General features: G+C 47.4%; 1 non-coding gene across 1 annotated transcript; it reads right to left on the reverse strand.

Annotated features, from left to right (window-relative positions):
• Nucleotides 1–3,080: 3,080 nt before the first annotated feature.
• Nucleotides 3,081–3,164, reverse strand: TRNAQ-UUG. Its single transcript has one exon. It is a non-coding gene; the product is annotated as a tRNA-Gln (tRNA).
• Between the last annotated feature and the right edge of the window lie 8,293 nt (nucleotides 3,165–11,457).

The raw sequence follows: 11,457 nt of genomic DNA on the forward strand, positions 1-11,457 counted from the left end.
CCTCCTCATTATCACTAGAGTGTTTGGTTCAATTTCTCCACCAACTGATGGGAAATGGACAAGGCACAGAATGTTCTATAGTATCTCGAAATCCTCTGAGGTTTGAGGTGAAAGTCACCCAGGATGTTTATTGCAAGGATTGAAGCAATGAGTCTTCATTTTTTGAACCCAGCCCTTTCCAAAGTCTGTTTGGGGTCAGAAATTGACAGCAATCTTCTGAAAACCTCTGTGGCAAGCTTCCAACCTGCCCTGTGATGTAGAGGCCAGAGGGTACAGAAAAGTGAGGAGGGAGTTTGAGGGAGCAAAGAATCTGTGTTGGTCACTGTGTCATGGATTATAGCAGAGACTAATTGTCCCTGGTTTGATGGGACGGCCTCTGTCAAATTATCCTCATAAATTCACTCATTCTTATCCTTGATTTGGATTCAAGACAATATGGTCACCAAGCCCCTAGGGTCATTGAACATTCCAAAGCCTGCTCTGGTCAGTGGACCAATAACAGAAAAATACTCTTGTGCCTTATTCACAGAGGCAAGAGAAAAGTCTTCCCATCCCCATACATAATTAACAAACCAACAAACTAAACTATTGACTGCAAATGGGCTTCTAACTCATCTGTGAAAAGAAGTAAATGCATTCTGTGTGGGTTTCCAGTTCCTTCTGTAACAAATTACCACAACCAGTGGCTCCATACAACACCAATTAATTCTCTTACAGTTCTGGAGGTCAGACGCGTGGCATGGGTCTCGGAGGGCTAAGCTCCTTCTGAAGGCTCCTGGGGAAAATACACTTCTAGAGGTTGTCCTCATTGATTCACTGAGGTCTCCAGCACCCTCACCTTCCCCCCGGGGTCCCATCATCACATGACCTTCTTCTATGTGTTCCTTGCTCCCTCTTGTGAGTTACGCTGGTGATTATATTTGGGACTCACTCAAATACACCAGGATAATCTCCCCACCTGAAGATTATTACCTTAATCTCATCTGCAAAATCCCTTTTGCCATAGAAGGCAACATAACCATAGGTTTCAGGAATTGGGACATGGGCATGTTCAGGAGACGATTGTTCAGCCATGTACAAGCACAAAGTTTGCTCCCAGTTCTGTTTTGTTTTTTTTAATACCCACAATAAAGGCAATCTATAAAACTCATTTGGAGATAAAACTTCCAAGTCACCATCCCCGGCCTTTTATGACTGTAAGTCTCAGGTCAAATGGCCTTCCTGGCCACCGTCACTCACACCCCAACCATGGCCCACCCTAATATAGCCCCAGTTTCCATAATGGCTTCTAGTTCCCACACAGCTCTTTTTTTGAGTCATGAGAACTTTCTCTGCCTTCTAATAATCTCTTAGTAACGTATAGAAAATTTTGCTTTTTCGGCTGACACACTTCTGAAAAGTGGTGACGGGGCCTGAGTCATCCTGCAGGGCCCCAGGGGTACCATCGCCTTTTCATCTGTGTATCATGTTATATAATGCACGGCCTCACAGTGACCCCACCTGCGCAGTGACACACCTGGCCTGCGACAGGCACGCACACTTCATGCAGAGCCCCGACCCCTCCAGCACACTCATCGCCCCTGGGGCAGGTCGTCACAAGCAGGCTCAGCACTTGGGCTCAGCAGCCTTCAGCAGCTGGAAGGAGGGCCTCAACTGAAATTAATCACAAAGGAGAATCCACGCTTCTCAGCAGCCTGTCATGGGCTGGCACTCCAGCTTCCCCAGGAAGTGACATCCACAGTGGTTACACATGGTGCTTCATCCAGCGCTATTGAAGCAATTGCCTCTGCCCCCTCGGGCCTGTGGGTGGCCCATGACCTCATGCCACTGCAGCTAGCCTCGGTGCAACAATGCATACACCGGACAGGGAAAGGGTGGTGACGGTCACACCCCCTAACCTGGTCTGGGAGGGGTTGAGCTTAGAAGCATGGGGCAGTTACATGCCAATGTGTATTTTATGGACGAGACAGTGTTTTTAGAACAACTTTAAAATGAATCCACAGGGAACTCCATTCCTATGTCTGCCAAGTCAGGGCCAACCATTCCCCTTCATTAACCATGACCTTTATTAACAACATCTGTATTGTGAGGCTCTGACATCCGGGCCTTGCTGAGCCCTCAAGGGCTAGCCAACTCCTAGAGGTGGCAAATGACTCCCCCTACAAGCACACCTCTCAGGCATGCCCCAACCAATGCGTGCCCATGCCCCAACCACTTACGAATGTGTCTACCTCCATGGACTTGGTCCCCATTTGGGGGGTCCATTTCCCCTTCAGATCAAACACCTTTTGAAGCATTCCAATCCTTTGGGTTGAGAAAAGTAGATTAAAAACAAAAACAAAAACAAAAACGTTGGGGTGCCTGGGTGGCTCAGTTGGTTAAGCATCCGACTCTTGATTTTGGCTCAGGTCATGATCTCCCGGTCTCTGAGTTCAAGCCCTGCATCTACCTCGGTGCTGACAGCTCAGAGCCTGGAGCCTGCTTCAGATTCTGTGTCTCCCTCTCTCTCTGCATACCACTCCCCCGACTCACATTCTCTTTCTGACTCTCAATCTCTCAAAAATAAATAAACATTAAAAAAATTTTTTTAATAAAAATAAATTGTTTTCTGTACCCTGTCAGTATCCCGGGTCTCAGCAAAGGGCAGGACAGTGTAGAGGCAAAGCAAGTGCCCAGCAGGGGAAGGAAGAGCCAGCACAGCAGGGGCAGGGAGCAGAGAGCCCTGTGCCAGCGAGAACCATGCCTGGGTCCCTAGGGCAGCAGTTCTCAAAGTATTGCCCACACCAACAGCAGTGGCACGTCCTGAGATCCCGGTAGAAATGGCATTCTGAGCCCTCATGCCAGACTATTAAATCAGAAACAGGGAGGTACCTGGCAACTGGTGCTTAACAGCCCCCCCACCCACATGATCCCCACGTGATTCTGATGCTGACAATTTCTTCTCTTTTTTTCAATTTTTCATTTTTTTAATTTTTTAATGTTTATTCTTGAGAGAGAGAGACAAAGCACGAGCGGAAGATGCAGAGAGAGAGGGTACACAGAATCTGAAGCAGGCTTCAGGCTCTGAGCTGTCAGCACAGAGCCTGACACGGGGCTCAAACCCACGAACATGAGATCATGACCTGAGTCAAAGTCAGACGCTCAACCAACTGAGCCACCCAGGCACCCCTCTTTTTTTCAATTTTTAATTGAGGTACAGTTGACATACAATATTATATTAGTTTCAGGTGTATGACGTAGCAATTTGATATTTACCTTATGAAATGCTCACCATGGTAAATAGAGTCACCATCTGTCACCATACAAAGTTATTACAATATTATTGACTATATTTCCTATGCTGTTCGTTTCAACTTTGTGACTTCATTTATTTTATAACTTTGTGCCTCTTAATCCCCTTCACCTATTTTGCCCATCTCCCCTCCCCCACCCTTCAAACTATCAGTTTGTTCTCTGTTATTTATGAGTCTGTTTCTGTTTTTTTTTTTTTATTTTAGATTTCACTTATGAGTGAAATCATATGGCATTTGTCTTTCTCTGTCTGACTTATTTCACTTAGCATTATACTCGCTAGGTCCATCCATGTTGTCGAAGATGGCAAGATCTCATTCTTTTTTATAGCTGACTGACATTCCATTGTGTGTGTGTGTGTGTATACACACACACACACACACACACACACACATATATGTATATATGTATACATATATGTGTATATATACACATATATACATACATACCAAATCTTCTTTATCCATTCATCTACCAGTGGACACTTGATTTGCTTCCATACCTTTGCTATTGTAAATAATGCTGCAATAAACATGGCAGGGGACACATATCTTTTCAAATGAGCATTTTTGTTTTCTTTGGGTAAATACTTAGCAGTGGAATTACTGGGTCATATGGTAGTTCTATTTTTAACTTTTTGAGGAACCTCCATACCGTTTTCCACAGTGGCTGCACCAGTTTGCATTCCCAACAGTGCATGAGGGTTCCCCTTTTTCCACATCCTCACCAACACTTATTTTTTGTCTCCTTTTTTAACGTTTATTTATTTTGAGAGAGAGAGAGAGTGCAAAGTGGAGGAGGGGCAGAGAGAGAGAATCTCACGCAAGCTCTGCACTGACAGCCCCCATTGCAGGGCTCCATCTCACCAACCATGAGACCACGACCTGAGCCAAAATCAAGAGTTGAACACTTAACCAAATGAGCTACCCAGGTGCCCCTCCTGTCTTTTTGATACTAGCCATTGTCATTTGGTCTTGATTTGCATTGCCCTGATGATGAGTTATGTTAGTATCTTTTCATGTGTCCGTTGGCCATCTGGATGTTTGAAGTGACAAAATTTTGAGAAGCACTACTCCAGTGGTTCTCAATTCTGGCTGCACATGAGAAGCTCTTAACAAATACTGGTGCCCAGGCCCACCTTCATACCAATTTGATCTTGAAAGAGGTGGGGCTGGGCCAGTCAATACTTTTTAAGCTCCCGCAGTTATTCTAATGCGTTGCCTGCCACAGTTGAGAGCCACTGCCTGAGGAGTTGAACTGCTCACAATCTTCAGAGCTGTGTCTTTACCTCCGGCAGGAAGAAAAGGTAAATAAGTGGGGGAAATTCTCACTGAGGACAGTTATTAAGAAAGACAAAGGTGAAGCTGAGCTAGATCACAAGAGCTGAACTTCCAGGCTCTACCCTGGAATCAGGCCAAGCATGGGGACAGCATTCCCATTCATTCATTCCTTCATTCATTCCACTAATACGATTTTGAGCACTTGCTCCAAGCCCAGCATTGTTCTAGAACCTGAAAACTCACACTCTAGTAGAGAAAATGACAATAATAAAGACATAAACAAATGAATGTCAATTTATATCAAGCAAGATGCTAGTCAACCAGTAACCAATACTAAGGTAATTCAAATGTCATTTCTCACTGGGTTTGGTCTCAGCAACTGGCATCATCTGTTCTCACCCATCGAGTGTTCGGTACATCACCCCCATTACTTTTGGGACATCTATAAGCCTTGATCTGATGACACTAATCCAGTAACAGTAGGATTAATCCAGTGTCAGTAATGCTGACAGTTTGGAAAAAAGGTCTAGAGTGAAATTTACTCTGATTCCATCTGGATAAAAAGGGTTGCTAAGTCGGGCACCTGGGTGGCTCAGTAAGTTAAGCATCTGACTTCAGTTCAGGTCATGATCTCATGGTTCATGAGTTGGAGCCCTGCATTGGGCTCTCTGCTGTCAGCACAGAGCCCGCATTGGATCCTTTGTTCCTCTCTCTCTCTGGCCCTCCCCAGCTTGTACTCTCTCTGTCTCTCTCAAAAATAAATAAACATTAAAAAAAAGGTTGCTAAATAAAAAACAAAACAAAAACAAAAACCAGAACTATAGTGAGTACACATTACATACTTATGAAAAAATAGTCACATGCCATAAAGTGATGATGTATTGATAACATATCATGATGATTTGTTCTAGGCTTCTCTATTCAGAACACTCTGTTAGCCTGGATCCATTTACAGAGTATACTTGACAGATTTCCAACTGCTTTTTAAATATATATATTCTCCAGTAATTCAAACTAATCTGCTTCTCAAAACATTGAGAGTCAAAGTAATAAATGGCCACTTTCCTGAAATCATGAGTTCATACTTTTTCTTCCAGCTTTTGCAGGCAAAAGTAAAAATCCCTACACTAATGCTACAAGGAAGCACCCTGTCACCTCCATCAATGCCTCAGGAAGATGAATGACCCCACAGTCATCCTGGCCACTCTCCAGGTGACTAAGGTGACCAAGAAGGCAATGTTAGGATCACACACAAGCAGACATGCCCACCTGGTTTGCCTTCCTGGGCCTGTACTCAAAGGAGTTCCATCCCCAGACTCTGTCAGAGCCCTGGTGGAGGGGTGGGGAAGAATCTGCTGGCTTCTCTAGGATTCAGTCAACCCACATATTAATCCTCTTCAGATTTAGAACCCCAGGAGCTCCCCAGCCCCAGCTCTGGTTCCTTTGGATTCTGAAAGACAGAAGGGGTCAGCTGGGCCCACTCTAACAAGCCCCAAGGAGCTTTCCAAGCTTTGGGGCCATTTGGGACCAAATACTAGTAGAACTAAGCAAAATGTTACAGGGATTTGTTATGTCAGACCATCACGTGTTTTGTTCTCATACTCAGAGATCCAGAGATGCACAGATTGTCCGAGTAAGAAGAGGCTCGGGGCCACCCCGGGGACCCCCTCTCCCTTTGCACATGAGGAAGGGATTTGTGATAGGATTTCACCCAAGCTGAAGACTGAGGGATGAAGCCATCCCTTACCCTGTTCCCTCTCCCCCACCCCATGAGTACTCAAGATCTACTAGAGCCCTGTTCTTCTTTGAAAAACAGGTGGGGAAAACACTTTCCAGACTAAGCTCTGTGTGCTCTGGATGCAGCCAGCTTCCTTTCTTCGGTGGCACAGGGCCAGGCCATGCAGCATAATGCTGGTCTGGGTGGGTGGGGCAGGGGGCGGGGAAGTAGCTACCACAGAGTCATCTCCGCTTCCAAGCAGACTTAGGTTTGGAACCCAGCCTCAAACCATTCTCAAGTGTGTTAACTCCAGAGACTACACTTCTGTAACTGCAAGAAGAGGGTCCCAGTAGAAGCTGCTCTCACTCACCGAGCTAGCAGTCACTGACTTCCTGCCTCTGTCCCAAGCACTTTATTCACATATTCACTTATTTCATCATCCCAACAGCCCTACGAGGTATTATGAGGGATTGACAGCCCCATTTTGCAAATAAAGAAACTGAGGTATGCAGTCATTAGTAACTTGTCAAAGGTGACAGACACAGTGTTATGGTTGAATTGTGTCTACCCCCAGCAATAAAAGAAGGTAACCCCCAGGACATCAAAATGTTACCTTATTCAGAACTCAGTTCTTTACAGAGGCAATCAAGTTCAAATGAATTCATTAGGGTGGGTCTTATCCAAAATGATTGATGTCCTTATAAAAAAGGAAAAATTTCAGGTTGCCTGGGTAGCAGTGTCGGTTAAGTGTACAACTTTGGCTCAGGTCATTGCCTCACGGTTCGTGAGTTCGAACCCCGCATCAGGCTCTGCGCTGACAGCTCAGAGCCTGGAGCCTGCTTCAATTCTGTGTCTCCTTCTCTCTCTGCCCCTCCCCTGCTCACGTCCTGTCTCTCTCTGCCTCTCAAAAATAAAAAAAAATTTTAAAACATTACATTTTTTTTAAAGGAGAAATTTGGACACAGAGACATACACAAGGGGAAGATAGCTGTGTGATGCATCTACAAGCCAAGCGACTCCAGTGATTTCTGGTAACACCAGAAGCTGGAAGAGGCAAGGAAGGATCCTCTCCTAGAGCCATCAGAGGGAGCATGGACCTGCTGACACCTTGACCTGGGACTTCTAGCCCCCAGAACTGGGCCAATAAATAACTGTCGTTCTAAACCATCTAGTTGGCAGTAACTGATACACAGAAGGGGTTGGTGCTGGAGCTGAGATGCCAACTCAGACCCTCCAATCCCAGAGCCCATGCTCCTCATCACCATCCCACGGGGTGGCTATGAGAGGGACAGTGGCCAGCTCAGCACCAGGACACGATGTAGCTCACCCGTGGTGGTGGCAGAGGAGGTTAGCTACGAACCCCACAAAGATGAAATAAACAACGTTACTTGTTGGCCATCCACATTCTCAGAAAATAAATATATATGATGGAGATGGAAAATATCTCCAAGACTGAAACCATCCCCAACTCCCCAGCATGTAGCAACAGGACAGTTCAATTCAGAATGCCACGTACCGTGCAGAGTATGAGGCAGTTGTTTACCACTTTCTTTTTCAAACTGATATTTCACTCTATCACATTCCATCAAGAAGTTAATTACTTTGCTACTCTTGCCAAGTGGGAGATTCCAGACGCAAAATGCCTTCCCAGGTGGGGCAGGTGAAAGGCCCTCTCCAGACCTGCTCCCCTCAAGCCTGGTCACACCACGGGGTCAGCAGTGGGTCCCAGACCCAGCATAGAGGGAACCTGACTCAGGGTGCTTGACAGAAGCACAGCCCTCACCATGGCTGGGAGCCCAGTCAGCACCACTGATCTTGAACAGCCGTCCCCAAAACAATCACTGGTGAGCAAGAGTGGGAAGGAAATCAGTCACTCATTCAGTGAAGCCCAACATTTATTAAGCACTTGCTGAGTTCAAGGACTGGATGTGCAAAGGTGAACATGACTGTCTACTAGTTAGTGGCCTTGGGCACGATTCTTAACCTCTCTGTGCCTCTGCATTGTCCTCTGTATAGTGGAGACAATAACAGTGTCTGTCTAGGGTTGTTTTACCATTAAACTACCACTTAGAAAAGTGCTGTACACAAAGTAAAGCACTCAGTAAACCTCAGCAACTACTACAAAGCTAACACCAACTTGTTAATGCACTGGACATGAAGACCCCGTCTGAAGCATAATGACATGAGGTGCCTAGAGAGTCTGAGAGATGAAAACCTCCTAGAAACAGCTCTCTGTTTATCTGAGGGCCGAGTAAGGGCCTGCCCTGCTCCCAGCCTCACCTGCCAGAGTTCCTGGCACCACTCGTGAGCACAGCCCCACCTTGGGCACTGGGACCAGCCTACTGCAGTCGGAAGGAATTTATGAAGCCCCAAGCTATTGGCGCAGTATCGATTCAGCCTTGCCAGGCCTCTTCTGACCTTGTTGCTGCCAGACCCCTCTCCCAGGTCAGGCCGGGACCTGCAGGAGCTGCTGTGCACAGGCATCTAGGGCCAGTCTCTGTGGGGAAAGAAAGGTCAGAGGCCAGAAATTGGTCTGGGCACTTGGAAGGCAGTGACATCTATGGAAGGCAAAGGTGGGTGAGTAAGGTGGGAAGTAGGTGGGTAGATGGGTAGGGAAAGGAGCAAAGTCCACGCTTCCAGAGATATCTCTGGATCCCTGCCAGAATGATCCTTGTGCCTGCCTGGCTCTGGGAGACAGGCCCCTAAGGAAGCAGGCAGTCTGCACAGATCGCTGGTTCTGATGGCTGAGCTCTCCACTTCCTTCTCAAGATCAGCTCCACTGTGCACCCCCATTCTCATGAAAAGAGACAAAGGGAGCTGATGTTTGTGAATCCCATCTGTGCTCCAGGCACTGGGTTCAATACACAACATGCATCATTCCACTTCAAGTACCAACCATCCAGGCACTGCATGGCATCAACTTACTTCTCCAGGGATCAGGAAACAGATCAATGGAAAAAGGAAACAGGGGCAGAGAGCCCACTTCACACAGCCAGCAAGGAAGAGAGCCAGAGTTCCAACCCAGGGATGCCTCTGAACACCAAACCCTGTTCCCTGATCCTAGATCCCACATCCTAGGGACAGTATGTGCCCCTCTCTGCCAGACATGTCCCTGTAGCCCCCTGCCCCACTCTCTGGTGTGGACTGGGGTGGAGCCCATTTGCCTGGCCTCTGTCTCCTGACCACTTCTAGAATTGACTGCTCCCATTGGCCAGGGGACTACATGCAGGTCTATCAGTGACACTGCTCCCCAGTCTGGCACTTCTGCATTCCTCAGAGCCCTGGCTCTCACAGGGATGAACTTTTAATAACTGGATGCTCATACCGGGCTGACAGAATGGAGACATCTAAGCAATGGGGCTCCTATGAAGTCATAGGCTCAAGGTGGCAGGTGGGAAGCAGGCCATCACTTCATACAGAAGGTGCTGACAGACAGACCAGCAAGACTGGGTCTCTTCGTCTGTGCAGTTAGGGATTCAGAGCAGCCCTTTCTGAGGTGACGGTGCTTCTCATCTTCCCAGAGAAGGTGTTGGCTGTTCAAGGCTCCCTGAATGCACTCAGTTACCTAGCCAGTGACCAGAGTCACACCAGAACTTGGTCCCAGTCTACTTGTGAGAGAAGCCTGTGGTAGTCTTGTCAGTGGCCAAATCAGGGTATGGCCTCCTAGTGACAGGACACAGACCTAGCCACAGGCCTGCCACTCTCCACCATCAGCCTGCTGGCCTCAGTCATCCTGTCCCAGACCTTCACTCAAGGCCCTCTCCTACAGACACCCATCCACTGCCCCCCACCCCCGGCCAACACTAAGCCCCTTGCTCCCCATGCAGGGTTGTCCCCCTCACTCCCTCTCCCAAGTGGTAGCTTCTTCAAAGTCCCCTCCAGGTTAACCACTTGCTCTTGCAGTGGGCCTACTCTCCCAAATGAGTCCCCAATAGCTTTTGTCCCTGAAGTGCAAAAGTCATTCACATTAGAGCAAGAGAGCCAGCACCTACACACCAATGCCTGCTGGCCTTCTCTTAAAAATGAAGAGAGACATTACTGTGTTTGCTCTTTCAGACCCTCTACTGCCCTGAGAACCAGACGGGAAGCAGTATGTCAACAGCCTTTCCTAGGGATATAATTGGGCCAGCATGAAGACATTAGTTCCCCTCCCAAAGCCCCTGAGGGAGGAGGGCAGGGTGTGCTGCAGCACCCCAGGTTTTTGAGGACAAATTTGGCTAGCCACTATACACACCCCAAATCTCCAAACAGGCCTTTCTAGTCAGAGCTCTTCCTCCCTCCACATTCATAACCTGGACCTTTCCAAGACACCAAGAGAAGGAAAGGAAGAGGTAACCCAAAGTGATGGGGCAGCAGGGTGGCATCCATGGCACAAAAATCCCCAGCCTGCCTGGCCTCCACCCCTAGAAAAACATTCCAGTCTCTCCTTGGCTCCCTTGTGGGCCCTGCTCTTTGAGGTGGCGGGAGGAGAGGTTCCAGCTGTCTAATCTCCTATGGGACGGGGATCCTTCCTCCAGTTGTTCTCAACCCAAACCACACTTGATCATCACCTGGGCCAGGCCCAAACACAGACATTCTGATTTCACAGGTTTGAAGTGTGGTCTGGGCATCAGGTTTTTAAACAATGCCCAAAGGAATTCCAATGGTCAGCTGACTTGGAGAATTGAAGCTCTATGCCCTGAGCAGGACCCACTTTTATATTTCTGTGTGTCCAGTTTGCCAATGCAGGATGGCATCCAAATTTCCCTCATGCCAAGCTAAAAATGGGCTCTTGGCTTTCTTTTTTTTTTTTTCTTTTTTTAAATGTATATTTATTTTGGGGATAAAGAGAGAGAGGGAGAGAGAGAGGGAGGGAGGAGCAGAGAGAGAGAGAGAGAGAGACAGAGACAGAGACAGAGAGAGGGAGGGAGGGGCAGAGAGAGAGAGGAAGACACAAAATCTGAAGCAGGCTCCAGGCTCTGAGCTGTCAGCACAGGGGGGCTCTTGGCTTTCTTAAACACTCGGTGAGACTCCGGAAGGAGGTTCCCTCAGTTGCAAACTGACCTGACAGAGAACATTAGCTGGCAAAGTCTGAAGTTGGCGATTCCACTCCACAGCCTTGCCATCATGTTACAAGAAAAGTAAGTCTAAGACCAACTTTTATCTCATACATGTAGACATCTTTTTTTT

Source organism: Lynx canadensis, chromosome A3, assembly GCF_007474595.2.
Source record: "Lynx canadensis isolate LIC74 chromosome A3, mLynCan4.pri.v2, whole genome shotgun sequence".
Taxonomy (NCBI): domain Eukaryota; kingdom Metazoa; phylum Chordata; class Mammalia; order Carnivora; family Felidae; genus Lynx; species Lynx canadensis.